The sequence below is a fragment of the Aedes albopictus genome, chromosome 3 (assembly GCF_035046485.1).
Source record: "Aedes albopictus strain Foshan chromosome 3, AalbF5, whole genome shotgun sequence".
Lineage (NCBI taxonomy): Eukaryota > Metazoa > Arthropoda > Insecta > Diptera > Culicidae > Aedes > Aedes albopictus.
The window spans coordinates 356,386,530-356,400,624 of NC_085138.1; the positions used below are offsets into that span (position 1 = coordinate 356,386,530).

Here is a 14,095-nt window from a genome sequence, read left to right on the forward strand (position 1 = left end):
TTTCCAGAATTTCTCTTGAGATTCCTCTTAGAACTTATTCTTCCAGATTATAGCCGAAGTTTTCCAAGATTCCGAGTAAATAAATGTTTTTTTCTCAACATTACATTGACATCAGATTAGACTAATCAACAATAGTATGCTACAATACTCGGTTGGTGGCTGCCGTTCTCCATCCTCGGTCCCGCCCGATGCTCGCCAAGTCACGCTCCACCTGGTTTCCCCATCGTGATCTCTGCGCTCCACGTCTTTTTGTAGCAACCACATGAGTTACGAACACCAACTTTGTCCGGCATTCTTGCAACATGCTCAGCCCATCGTATCCTTCCGGCTTTGTCCACCTTCTGGATGCTGGGTTCGCCGTAAAGTGCAGCGAGCTCGTGGTTCATCCTTCTCCGCGACACACAGTTCTCCTGCACACCACCGAAGATCGTCCTTAGCACGCGTCGCTCGAAAACTCCGAGTGCTTGCAGGTCCTCCTCGAGCATGGTCCATGCCTCGTGCCCGTAGAGGACCACCGCTCTTATTAGCGTTTTGTACATGGTGCATTTGGTGCGTGGGTGAATCTTTTTAGACCGCAGCTTCTTCTGGAGCCCATAGTAGGCACGATTTCCACTGATGATGCGCCTTCGTATTTCGAAGCTAGCATTGTTGTCAGCCGTCTGGAAGAATCCGAGGTAGACGAACTCCTTCACCACATCGAAGGTACCCCCGTCTAACGTCGTGTTCGGTTCTGCCTGCTAGCATGTACTATGTTTTGGACACATTCACCAAAAGTCCTAACTTTTCTGCTTTGCGTTTAATGCGAGTGTACAGTTCTGCCCCCGTTCCAAATGTTCTGGCGATAATGTCCATGTCGTTCGCAAAACAGACAAATTGGCCGGATTTCGTGAAGATCGTATCCCGGCTGATGGGCCCGGCTCGTCACATCACACCTTCCAGGGCGATGTTGAAGTATAGGCATGAAAGTCCATCAACTTGTCGCAGTCCCCGGCGAGATCCGAATGAACTAAATAGTTCACCCAAAACCCTTGCGCAGTTTTGCACACCGTCCATCGTTGCTTTAATCAGTATAGTCAACTTCCCAGGAAAGCCGTTTTCGTCCATGGTTCTCCATAGCTCTGCGCGGTCGATACTGTCGAAGCCACTTTGAAGTCGATGAACAGGTGATGCATTGGGACCTGGTATTCACGGCATTTCTGGAGGATTTGCCGTACAGTAAAAATCTGGTCCGTTGTCAATCGGCCGTCGATGAAGCCGGCTGGATAACTTCCCACGAACTCATTCGTTTTAGGTGACAGATGACGGAAGATGATCTGGGATAGCATTTTGTAGGCAACATTCAAAATAATGATCGCCCTGAAGTTCTCACATTCCAAATGGTCGCCTTTATTGTGAATGGGGCAGATTACCCCTTCCTTCCACTCCTCCGGTAGCTGTTCGGTTTCCAAGATCCTGACTATCAGCCGATGAAGGTAAGTGGCCAACTTTTCCGGGCCCATCTTGATGAATTCAGCTGCGATACCATCTTTACCAGCTGCTTTATTGGTTTTGAGCTGGTGAATGGCATCCTTAACTACCCTCATCGTGGGAGTTGGTTGGTTTCCGTCCTCCACTGCACTGGCGTCGTTGTTTCCTTCGTTGCCGTGGTCTCCCGTGCCTACGTTCTCCACGCCATTCAGATGCTGCTTCCACCTTTCGATCACCTCACGTCCGTCCGTCAAAGGCCTCCGTCATTATCCCTGGCTCACGGCACCAAGCCGTTGTGGGATGCGTTGACTTTTTGACAGAACTTCCGTGTTTCTTGGGAACGGCACAGCAGTTCCATTTCTTCGCACTCCGCTTCTTCCAGGCGGCGCGTTTTATTCCGAAAGAGGCCTGCTGTTTCCGCTTCTGTTTGTAACATTCGACGTTCTGTCGAGTCCCTTGCTGCAGCATTACCGCCCTCGCTGCGTTCTCTCCTACAAGACCGTTCTGCACTCTTCGTCGAACCATTCGTTCCGTCGATTCCGTTCCACGTACCCGATGGTGCTCTCGGCTGCGTCGTTGATGGCTGCTTTCACTGTACTCCAGCAGTCCTCTAGAGGGGCCTCATCTAGCTCGCCCTCGTCTGGCAACGCGGCCTCGAGATTCTGCGCGTATGCTGAGGCGACATCCGGATGCTTCAGTCGCTCTAGGTTGTACCGTGGCGGTCGCCGGTACCGTACATTGTTGATGTCGGAGAGTTTTGGGCGCAGGTTGACCATCACCAGATAGTGGTCGGAGTCGATGTTGGCGCCGCGATAGGTCCTGACGTCGATAATGTCGGAGAAGTGGCGTCCGTCAATCAGAACGTGGTCGATTTGAGATACCGTCTGCTGTGATGATCTCCAGGTGTAACGATAAGGGAGGCTGTGATGGAAAAAGGTAGCAGGTAGGCAGGTATGGCCATGTTTTTGGAGGCGTTGAAATGAATGAGTCGTAGGCCGTTTTTGTTCGTCTGCTGGTGGGCGCTGAGCTTACCTATCTTGGCGTCGGTCTGAATTCCTCCTCCTGGCCTATATGACCGTTTAGGGCATCTTTGATAATCTTGACGTCGTGGCTCGGGCAGCGGAGTGAGGGTGTAAACGTTTATTATGCTGAAGTTGAAGAATTGGTCCTTGATCCTCAACCTGCACATTCTTTTGTCGATCGGCCACCAACCGATCACACGCCCCTGCATGTCGCTCATTACGGTAAAAGCAGTTCCCAGCTCACGTGTGTTACCGCAACTCTGGTAGATGGTATGATTACCTCTAAACGTTCGCATAATGGATCCTGTCCAACACATCGCCCCATTAATGCTAGAACTAGGTAACTCGTTTTGGAAAGTACGGGCTAAAATGGCTGGTAAAACTTATCCTGCTACAAAACAAACACTTTGTTGGTCTTAAATGAAGCATCATTATGTGTTTTTGTAGTTTCAATCGACAAACTTTTGTTTATTGTGGTGAACGTTCAGATGTAAACAAATTGCTCGCGATTTCGCAAAACCAGTTACCTAGTTCTAGCATTAAGGGGACGACATCTGCTGCAGCGCTACGATGCTGAACCCGCGGTCTTTCAGTAGACCGGCGAGAATGCGGATGCTCCCAATGAAGATGAGAGATCGGCAATTCGCATACCGAATTTCCATTCGCTAGTCCTTTTTGTTTGCTGGGGTCGTTTCCTTTGGTCTCGGTTCGTTTTATTCTGTTGCTGATTTTACGTTACAATGATTTTTTCACGGCTGGCTCGTAGGGCCAGACACCAACCCTCTGCTTTCCGGAGGACCATAGTGCACAGTTGAGCTTAGAGTCCTTCCCTGGCACTCTGGCGTTGATCAGCCGTCCCTAACATGGCGGTCAGACGCTGTTGTGAGCCGCTCCTCCTGGAGAACAGACGCTCTGGTTTGCCGAAGCAACCCCCCCTTCCCTTCCCTGTCAGCCTTCGATCAAAGTTCCAACCGGGGTTGATTACCCGTACTTCTTTAAGGTTTCTCATAGTTTCCAGCCGGTGCCACGGTACGTATGGAGGTAGGGATAGGAGTTGCTAGGCAGAGGCTAGTGATCTCAATGGGACCTGTATTGCGCGAATTACCCAGCCTTTACCGTGCCAACGATCGCCGAATACACTGATCGAAAGGGCACCAGTGAATCGACTAGGAATACGATGAGTGACACAGCCACTACGCGTGACTTGGATCGCCGAAGTTTCTCGGATCAAGGAGGGTTCGATTCGTAGTGCGTGAGTCTCTTCAATTCGGCAAGCGGATCCGCCCAACGTTTCCAGATCTGTAGCTGTTTCGCAGGTAGTGATGCAATACGCGTATCTCCGAGACCTTTCGATCACCTACATCCAGCATAGAACCCAAAAGATTATGTTTTGGCTGAAAGATGTTCTTCTTTACGCACCGCCGTTGTTGGAATCATGAATTGGCCGCCCAGACGAACCGATAGCAGTGAAGTCGAATCTAGGTCAGACCATTTACGGGCCAGCAAACATGAACAGTGGAATGACCGCGTACTGCCCGGTGTCCAATCAGAATCCGAACGACCTCCTGAAGAGTTACTACACGCTGGAGAAGTCCGGTCCGAACCGAAATAAGACAGAAGAGCTTCAACAGATGGAGATTCTGACATAGACGACGAGGACAATCGGTTATCGTTTCCAGATGGGTCTGCTATGGAAGGAAATCGATAGCGGTGAAGCGGCTGGTGTGTTTGGAGAAGCGGATCCCGAGCAGTGCAAACTAAAACCTTTTTCATGCATGCTATTTTTAAACACTTATAATTTGTATGCACCTTTTCAACGCCCTACTCAAAAAGAGGAAAAGCTACTCAGAACCAATATTCTGCATTAGAAAATTTAATAACAACGATTACTATTGCAACGGCGGCCAGGGAGTGTTTATATCGGAGAACAAAGGGAGATTGCAGGGGTGTTTCAGGGGTTCCTCAGGGGATTCAGCGGGGTACCAGCAGATCTCAGGGTGGTTTTCGAAAGCTTTGCAAAGAGTTTCAAAGGATTTTTGACAGATTTTGGAGGCGTTACAACTACGTTTTCGGAGGTTTCGGAGGGTCTCATTTGCGTTACATGGGGTCCGAGTGGGTCTTAAGGAGGTTTCTGAGACATTTCAGGAAGTCTCAGAGTATTTTAGGATGATTTCAGAGGTATTGCGGAGGGTGTTTTTAGGGATTCGGAGGGTCTCAAGTGCGTTACATAGGATCCGAAGGGGTTTTATGGGGATTCGGGTGGCATTTCAAGAAGTATCATATATTTTTTGGCGGGATTCAGAGGGGTTACGATGGCCTTTTTGGAGATTTCGCAGGTGTCAGGTGCGTTACATGGGGTCCGAGGGGGTTTAAGGGGGATTGTTGGCGCGGATCAGACCAAGACAGGCACCGAAACACCGAGTTGTGAGCAGCACATTGAATACGCATACGTTTACGTTTTCGTGCAGCTTTAAACTGCAAAAAGGCAATTTATTAATAGATATTAATTGTGAATTCATGTTTTCTTACACTTTAGGTATCATGATGCAGAACCAATGGGTCTGTCTTCCGACGCTACAACTAAGCTAACAATCTTGTACACACTGTAAATATTCCAATTCCAATTAGTTCCAAGACTTCACTAGATTTAAAGTTTATGTCACTTACTCGAATTGTATGTTTAGGTAGAATATCGAATTCAATTAGTTATAAGTAGAATAGTAAATTTGTCCTAGCTTCTCCCTCTTTGGACTCTAACTTTATCCGTCACCGGCGATCTTTGCTATCAGCTATTGTTCTAATTCTATGCGGTGACAGCTTGGATGACAGGCAGTGCTCCCAGCGGCAACATACTCCCCCCCGTAACACTGGCCATCGGTTCCAGTTTTACCATCATTCTGCCTCTGCCATTAGCACCGTTGCCGCAATCCCAATTGTAGTGGTTACCTATGTTCAAAATTCATCGCATATTACCTCGAGCACCAACGCAGCTACTATTAAAGATTGGGTACAAGTTGTCCTAACAATTCCGACTGGCCTATCATCACGCTTACTCGTGATGTCTTTCTTCTCTGGTCTATTCCAAAGTTTTGGTCACTTAAATGATCTGGGCGACCTAAGTTTCTAAAGCTCGAAGGAAGCTTAACACACTGACCCAAAACCAGCTGAAGTCTCACACGTCCGACTATGCTTACTGCTTTTACTGACCAACTGCATCCATTAACTATAGGCATCAGATTTGATGAACTCGCTAGACATATGTCCCTGAATCTATACGAAAAATAACAATTCTCTATCAGCCCCAGAAAAATTGCTCTAAATGTTCTCAAATGCATTTTCGAGCGTCTAGCCAAATCACCTAATTCACTGTTCGATTCAATATTTTCCAAAGTATCTCGGGTAGTGGTAGAAAAACAGCTAGCAATCAATTGTCGATCTGCTAACCACGAGGGAGGGGGAGCTGGGTCAGGCACAACTGGAGCCACAATTTTGGGAAGCGATCTCAATTGCAGACCATTCAAACAGAAGTTCGCGTTCGCTCTTATAGCTGACAGACTCCCGCTATTTTCAAATGCCGATTGATGAGAAGTTGTTTGGAGACCACTGCTTTTTGCGGTCGTTCTGGCATCAGAATTATATGGAAACCGACTCAGTGTAGTCGACACTCTGATTAGGTAGCTTTCTGCTATCAAACCTGACGACGTAAAGTGCGGAGCTGAAACTGTACTGTTGTTTGCTATCGACGTGTTGCTGCCCATAATTATTTCGTGTTTTTTCGGAATCAGTTCGGGAAACGCACTTGTATGCCGCTGCTGAATCCCGTCAGATTGCGAAGGAATAGCTAGACGTTCTATAGGCGCCGACTGTTGTAGTAGACTAGGTTGATGTTTTGAGTGGACAATCGAGTTTCGCTTTGATGGTGTATTGTCTGCACCCTCAGCTGCTCGGTCATCTGCTGGTAGATTATTATTATCAGAGGATAATTTGTTTTCGCCAAATACACCGTCAAGAACACCGTGCTGTGAGTTTTGTTCGGCAAACTGGATACGTTTGTTCACACTTCGTCGTCTCGAGAGTTGTTCCTTCAACAGATGATGGTTCTTCGACAGCAAGTGTTTCTCGTGCTCTAAGGCTCGTCTCTCCGCCTCCCACTCGCGTCGCAGAAGTAAACGCTCCTCTTCTTGTACCTTTAACAGGACGGCCATACGAGCGGAGATTTTGGTTGTTTTGGCTACACTAACTGGAAAACTGCCATCCTGCCTTTGCAGGTCGTCGCAAGAATCGGGGTGCGAGCAGTTGACGCAACCTCCCGTTCGCGCTCGGTAGTGTGCCGAGAAAGTGTCTAGTGATGCAACACTTATCATGTTGTATAGTTTTTCGTTACTATTCACAAGTTTTTGCGGTGCTTGTGAATTTGATGTGGAAAACGCGCGCACATCGCGCTGCTGATTCCCAAGAAGTTGTTGTCGATCAGTAATTTATTCAAGACACACTGGTTGTATCGATGTGGTCGGTTGCATTCCCGATTGTGTTATCGGTTGGTGCGGCTCCGTCCACTGATCAGTTGAACGTCCATGAAATCCTTTGGCCGATGACTTGTGGATGTTGGTTTCACAATAGTCATCTGCTTTCTTTCGGATTTGCTTCTGTAGCAGTTTATATTTCTCCCGCAAATTTTGGCGTTCTAGAGTAAGAGCCCGTTTTTCCGCATCCAGTGTGCGCTGCTGCAATGCGCGCTCTTCTTGGAGGTGCCGTATTCGCAGGGCATAACGAGCTGATTCTCTACTGAACGTTGTTTGATTCATTCCGAATCTACTGCTGCAGGTTTGCGGAAGAGAGAAGTATGTTTCGGGGCGCGAGTAGTTAACGCTGCTCCCGCTGGCGCTGGCCTTCGGCGTTGGGTCACGATCTGATCCGGGGCGCGAAGAGATGCCGCTGTCTCCCGATCGTGTTCTCTTCGGCGATGCATATGTAATGTCCATCATTCTAAAGTTTTAAAGTTTGTTGGCGCGGATCAGACCAAGACAGGCACCGAAACACCGAGTTGTGAGCAGCACATTGAATACGCATACGTTTACGTTTTCGTGCAGCTTTAAACTGCAAAAAGGCAATTTATTAATAGATATTAATTGTGAATTCATGTTTTCTTACACTTTAGGTATCATGATGCAGAACCAATGGGTCTGTCTTCCGACGCTACAACTAAGCTAACAATCTTGTACACACTGTAAATATTCCAATTCCAATTAGTTCCAAGACTTCACTAGATTTAAAGTTTATGTCACTTACTCGAATTGTATGTTTAGGTAGAATATCGAATTCAATTAGTTATAAGTAGAATAGTAAATTTGTCCTAGCTTCTCCCTCTTTGGACTCTAACTTTATCCGTCACCGGCGATCTTTGCTATCAGCTAATGTTCTAATTCTATGCGGTGACAGCTTGGATGACAGGCAGTGCTCCCAGCGGCAACAGGGATCTTTGAAGGATTTTAGGAATTTCAAAGAATTTTCAGCGGGATTCAGAGGCATAACGGAAACGTAATCCGTTTTTAAAAAACAATGCTTCGTTATTCAATAAAAAATCAAAAACCAAAAAAAATGAGGAAATGCTTCCAGTTTTGCCTTAAGGGTTTTCCTGAAACCCCCTGAAACAACCCTGATCTGAAATGCCCCTGAAACCTTCGTAATCCCATTGAAACGCCCTTGAAATCATCATAATCAATTTGAAATGCCTCTGAAGCCCCTTTGGTTGTCTTTTATAGGCTCCAGAAACCCCTTGAAACGCCTCTAAAACCTCTACGGACGTCCTTGAAATTCTCAGAGTCTCTGAAATGACTCTGAAATGCATTGAAACACCCCTAAAATCTCGTATAACGCCTCTTAACCCTTTGGAGCCGGTTAAATTCGTCACTGCTACTGCAACCTCGCTGGCCCTCGAATACGTTTGCTATGCTCGGTTTCATCGCCGGGGTTATTTTGCTCATCCGGCCGCAAAGGGTTAAAGATTCCTGAGATGTCCATGAAATCCACGTAGTTCCATAAACACGCCAACAAAACCTGACAGAACGAGCTTGAAAAGCTCCTGAAATCCCCTAAAACAACCCCCTAAATCCCCTTAGAAGCCCTATTTTGGGCTCTCTGGAAACTTTCTGGAAACCTGTTCCTGTTCTCGCAAACTAGATTCCCTCATTAAAGCACTGTGGGACCAGTACAAGCGGTTTTAGTAATGGCAAGCGAGAAGTTATGAACTCGATGGGTGTCCAGTGCAACTAAAGAAAGCCTTTTGGAGGTGTATATCTTCAGAACATTCTAAAATACGGTATTCTGAGAAGTTGCTCATCACATTCACACCTTGATCAAGACGACAGGGCCAGAGGTTAGGGTAGAGAGTGGTATAGAGGGTAGGGTTAGAGTAGAGTAGACGGAAGTGTAGAGTGAGAGTAGCGTAGAGGGTAGGCTTAAGGATTAGGGTAGAAGGTCAGGGTAGAGGGTTGTGTATAGGGTAGAGTAGAAGGTTTGGGTGGAACGTTGGGGTAAAGGATTAGGGTAGATGGGGTGGGAAGAGGGTAGAGTAGACGGTAGGATAGAGAGCTAGTGTGAAGGGTCGGAAAGAGAATAGAGTGAAGGGTTAGGGTATAGAATAAGGTATAGATTAGAGTAAATGCGTAAGAGTAAGAGGGTATGAAGGATTAGAGTAGAAGGTAGAATAGGGGAGAAATGAGCTTTGCAGGATAATGTCAGAACATGGCTTTCAGGCGAAACTAATTAGGCTGATACGCGCAACGCTGGATGGATCTAAAGCTTCGTTCACTTAGAATCCGGAATCATGTCACATTTTCTAGTGGCGCTCTCAATGAACATAATCATCATTCTTTTGCAGCACTCTGATCATACACTAATCCTCTTTAAATGGTGAAAATTTCATCGATTTTCTTGCAACGAGTGAAAAGTTATTTCAGATTGAAGACAAGAGGAGGAAAAAAATCTTGCACAAACACGTTGAAAATTTAGCATGGTCAGATACGACAGTCGCGAAAAATGTTAATATCGTCATAACCATTATGTGTTATGTGCACAGATGTTGTTAACCATGGCATAAGGAAGTGTCCTCCGAAGAAAAAAGCTTGGGTTGATCTGCTTTGAATTTGAAGATTTGGCAAGAAGTTCGAACTCTGGGCATGGATTTTTCGCAACAAGATGATGAGAACCAATTCATACAAGGATGACAGCCTCAACAATCGCGTGCTGCTTTTCAAAAACGCACACAAGGGATATGTAGAGGTTTTACCTATTTTGATGAGCTGCCATGACAGCCGGAGAAAAAAAAAACACTAAAATTTCGCATTTTCTCAATTGACTGGATTGCCCCTCATTTCGCAATAAAAAAAAAGTTTGGCAATTTTTCTTCGGAATCCTAGTCAGACTAGTCAAGGCACTCAGGACACTGCATAGATGACCTGATTGTTGAACAAACGTGCGGAAGGGGTTGTTGCTAAAATTAACCACCGTTGTGCAGATTTTTAGAGAGGTCAACACTGAAAAAGTGAGAAAATGTGTGAAAAATAAATAATTTCAATGATATTTTTCCATGAAAGCACAATAAATAACCTTTGTTTTGAGGGCTTCACCTTTTATGTTTGTTATTCCATCCCTAAGATATACGTGATTTTGTCATTCCGGATTCTAAATGAACATAGCTTTAAATCAAGTATTCGGATAGCAGACGAAGTATTTCTCTCTCTTTCGTGACCTTGGATGGATTGAAGCAGGGCTTTTTCAAATTTGCTGTTCAACTTTGCACTCGAAGGAGCGATTAGGACGTCTTGCGTGTAGAGGAATAGCACTATCATTCCCAAGTGACACACTTGTCACAGAAGAGTCACGGCGTGGCGGTGCAGGTTTTTGTTGCGCAGAAGTTACTGCGACTTCCTTCTAACATATTAACACTTACTTGCTAGAAATGATTCACAGTGACTTCTGCGCAACAGAAACCGGACGAAGTACATGATAGTGAGTAGAGACAGAAGCAGGCCTAGCGATGTAAGCTCTGAGTTAGTGATTGATGGGGATGCGTTTGAAGTTGTTGAAGAATTTGTTTATCTTGGAACACTTGTGACATGTGGAAATGACGATTCCCATGAAGTGAAAAGGGGTATTGCAGCTGCGAATAGGGCCTTTTACGGATTACGTAACAGGCGTAGATTACGTAACAGGCGTCGCCATCAAAATTCGCTCTATATGAGACGCTGATTCTCCCGGTCCCGGTTGCCCTCGACGGTTACGTAAAAGGAGGTAGACCGAAAAGTTACGGAGTTTTCGAGAATATTTAGTGCAGACGCGGGTACCAAGTGCGCAAAGATGCGAATATTGTGAAGCGAATAAAATATAGCAGACTTCAGACGAAGATGGTGCTCTACTATACGCTTGGTGTTGGAGTACAGTTACTTTGTAGTCATCAAGGTAACAAAGTATCTCTACGGGATTTATGAAGGAATAATTTCAGGAATTTATACCGGGTTTGCTTTATAAAATCCTGAAAAAAAATCTTTCAGGAACTCTAGTAGGCATTCCTTGAAAAATTTATGCTGGAATTACTATACGGTTTCCTGGCATTTTTTCAAAGGCTTCTGTTAAAATATATTCGAAGAATCTTTTGAGAATTCTTTTCACTTAACGTGCCAGGATTCCAGCGGGTATTCCTTGAAAGATTCTTCACGGAATTTTTATTCAATGATTTCTTTCGGGATTCCTCCCGGGATGTCTTCTGTGAGTCTTTTAGAGATTTTTGCCGAGTTAGAGAGTAAGAGCAAAATAGCGACACAGAAAGACACATGTTCTTAGATATACCTAGCATTTTTCTATTCTTCCTGAGTAGTTATCCTGACTTTCACCCGTTTCAGATTGTATCTATACGGATCACAATACATTGAGATTATAAACGTTGTGCGTAGAGCTTGAAAACTTGAAGCTTGACTATTGGCAATAAATAATGAGACACTTTGGGCGTTGATGGTTAATTTGGAGTTTAAGATTCATCTAGTGGAAGAACTTACATACTTACTTACTTTCAGTCCTGGGTGCCGAATTAAAAGATTTCCATCCTGGGCGATTGCCAGCCATTGCCTTGACCTGTGGCCAGGTTAAATTTCTATTGACTTGCTTGATTTCGTTATTGAGGCTGCGCCGCCATCAGCCTCTGGGTCTGCCTCTGCTGCGATGTCCTGCTTGTTTGCAGATTTCGTGGAAGAACTGCATATTTTAATACATTTTCTTGTGAAAGGTTGTGTAAGAGTTTAAATCAACTACTTACTACTACAACTACACAAATGTGCACAAATGTTACATTAAATTGAATCTGATTTCATAGTACTTCTTCATAGAACTTGAGTTGCAGATGTGGAACCTCTGTTCTATACGGAAGGGTTAGCCGCAACGAAAGCAACCTTCGCTCCACTAGACTCTAGCAGTGGGCTGGAGTGGGAGGATGGTGCAAAGACGAACAAACGACAAAGGGGCTGTCCATAAACCACGTGGTCATTTTTTTGGGACTTTTCAAACCCCCCCCCCCCCCCCGCGTGGTCATTGGTCCATACAAAAAAATTTATTTGTCCATACAAAATGGTCATTGGCCGAACCCCCCCCCCCCCCCCCCTCATGACCACGTGGTTTATGGACAGCCCCAAACGGTAGACGAGCTGTTGCAACGAGAGGGGGGAGTGTTTGTATTTCATTCATTTAAAATTAAAATCAAACACAACAAACGATGAAACTTTTAGCACCCGGTTCGGTGTTGGGGCTGCTGTATTCAGTTGTTACTAGACAGCACAAACGGCCGCCGTTCGTGCCCTCGCAGAGGAATGTAAAACGACAACCAACAACCGGAGGGACTTCTTCAGAATAATGGGGAAACGGTCTAGGTTGCCGGCTTGCGGAGCCCAATGGTTGCGGGTAGATTTTGGCCAGACCCGTTATGAGCGGTGTCTCCCTAGTTTGATTAAAACGTTATGAGAATTTCGTTGTCGGTGGTAGGGGTCGGTGGTTGCACTTGAATCGAGAAGTGAAGAAATTCCGCATAGTTCAGCTTGAATGAACTCGAATCGATTGCGACACTGACAAGAAACGAGACCTGCTAATGGATTCACCTCTCATTGCACTGCGCTGCGCTCGAGTAGCAGCCTATCTCCACGGACGATGCACTTGAGCGAAAGCCATCACATTTGCATAAAAGCTCGCGCAAGGTGCAAATTGCAAATTGCATCTGCGCCACCGCAGCACAGACGGACCAGGCTGGAAGCTGGAAAGCCGCATTCGCGACTCACCCGGACGGAATTCCCCCTGCCCTGACGAGGGTGACAGGCCACCCATTGGCTGAAGTCGTGTCTTCAATTAGACAACTGCTCTGCAGCGCGGTTGTTGCTGGCTGGACTCGCGACTGCACCGGATAGTCAGACTCCATTTGAACTTTCCTCACCTTTTTCTCCCAGCGGAGACCAGACGACAGTTTTCGTTCATTCAATCGCGCGCACACTTTGTCATTTTCATTAACTCGAAACGTGCAGCTTCAATTTTCGTGACAAGTCGTTAGCACCTTCCACGATGGAGTCCCGATGGGACCGTTGTTGCTTCATGACGTGATCTGCCAATTTCGGAACGTGTTCCCACTTTGCAAAAGCAACAACGACCTCAACATATTACGCCGGAGTGTATCGTCGTATGTACCTGCGGAATGGTGCATGGTCGCAGGACTAGCTAAATTCGATTTTAGCTCAAAGCAACTGAAGCACTGGTGGTGTGTCTCGACGTCTGATAAGGCAGAACCGTCCAGTAAATGTGTGTATAATATGCAGTGGACCTCACATGATCAATGGAAGCTATGGGCGTAGCTTGTTGAAACGTGACATTGAAATTCAACAGTAAACTTCTGACAGCACGAGTACCACATGGGTATTCCAAGGACCAAACTTCTATCCATATAATGAAATATAGCAACAGAGCCAGACGGCACTGCTGACTGGGCTCATCTAGAAACAACAGCACGCTTTCACCGGTAGCACCGTGCGTGCCTCCAGGAATTTTAGAAATTTCAACCTAGTCGACGAGAATCAGAAAATAGCTTTACCGACTCGATTGGGGTGGGTAATGGAAAAATAACACTCTTGACTCGGTGGTATACTCGATGGTTTTTGCTATCTTGTGCGACAGAAGACAGTTTTTCGAAAAAGTTATACGAGATCTAAACTTCAAAATCTCTATTTTACAACGAGCCTTTGCATGGCCGACGCCATTGCTGACTTTTAAGATGTTCATTAACAGGCTGCATTTGTTAGTTCATTATGCAATTTCGATTATTTTTTAGATTAAGTTGTATGGTCAATTTTGCCCATTTCATGCAAAGGATAGAGATTTTGGGCTGGGTGACAAAAGATCGAAGGACAAAACATCAAAAAGGACCCCCAGAAGTTCCTAATGAAATTACTCTAACAGTTTCTCCAGGTACTAGGAACTCCAGGAAATTCTCATGAAGTTTTCTCTCGGATTTGGAACGCTAAAATACATCTAATTACACTCAGTTCCACCGGTAGTTATTCGTATGTCGCATCAACGAT

The 14,095-nt window shown here is 45.7% G+C and overlaps 2 long non-coding RNA genes across 2 annotated transcripts; both read right to left on the minus strand.

Moving 5' to 3' along the window:
* Positions 1-4,873: 4,873 nt before the first annotated feature.
* Positions 4,874-5,324, minus strand: LOC134291719 (uncharacterized). Its single transcript, XR_009999251.1, has 3 exons — positions 5,157-5,324; positions 5,019-5,092; positions 4,874-4,964 (listed from the first exon to the last, which is right to left on the minus strand). It is a non-coding gene; the product is annotated as an uncharacterized LOC134291719 (long non-coding RNA).
* Positions 5,325-7,495: 2,171 nt separating this feature from the next.
* On the minus strand, positions 7,496-7,893 carry LOC134291720 (uncharacterized). The gene is made up of 3 exons (XR_009999252.1): positions 7,779-7,893; positions 7,641-7,714; positions 7,496-7,586 (listed from the first exon to the last, which is right to left on the minus strand). It is a non-coding gene; the product is annotated as an uncharacterized LOC134291720 (long non-coding RNA).
* Positions 7,894-14,095: the final 6,202 nt, after the last annotated feature.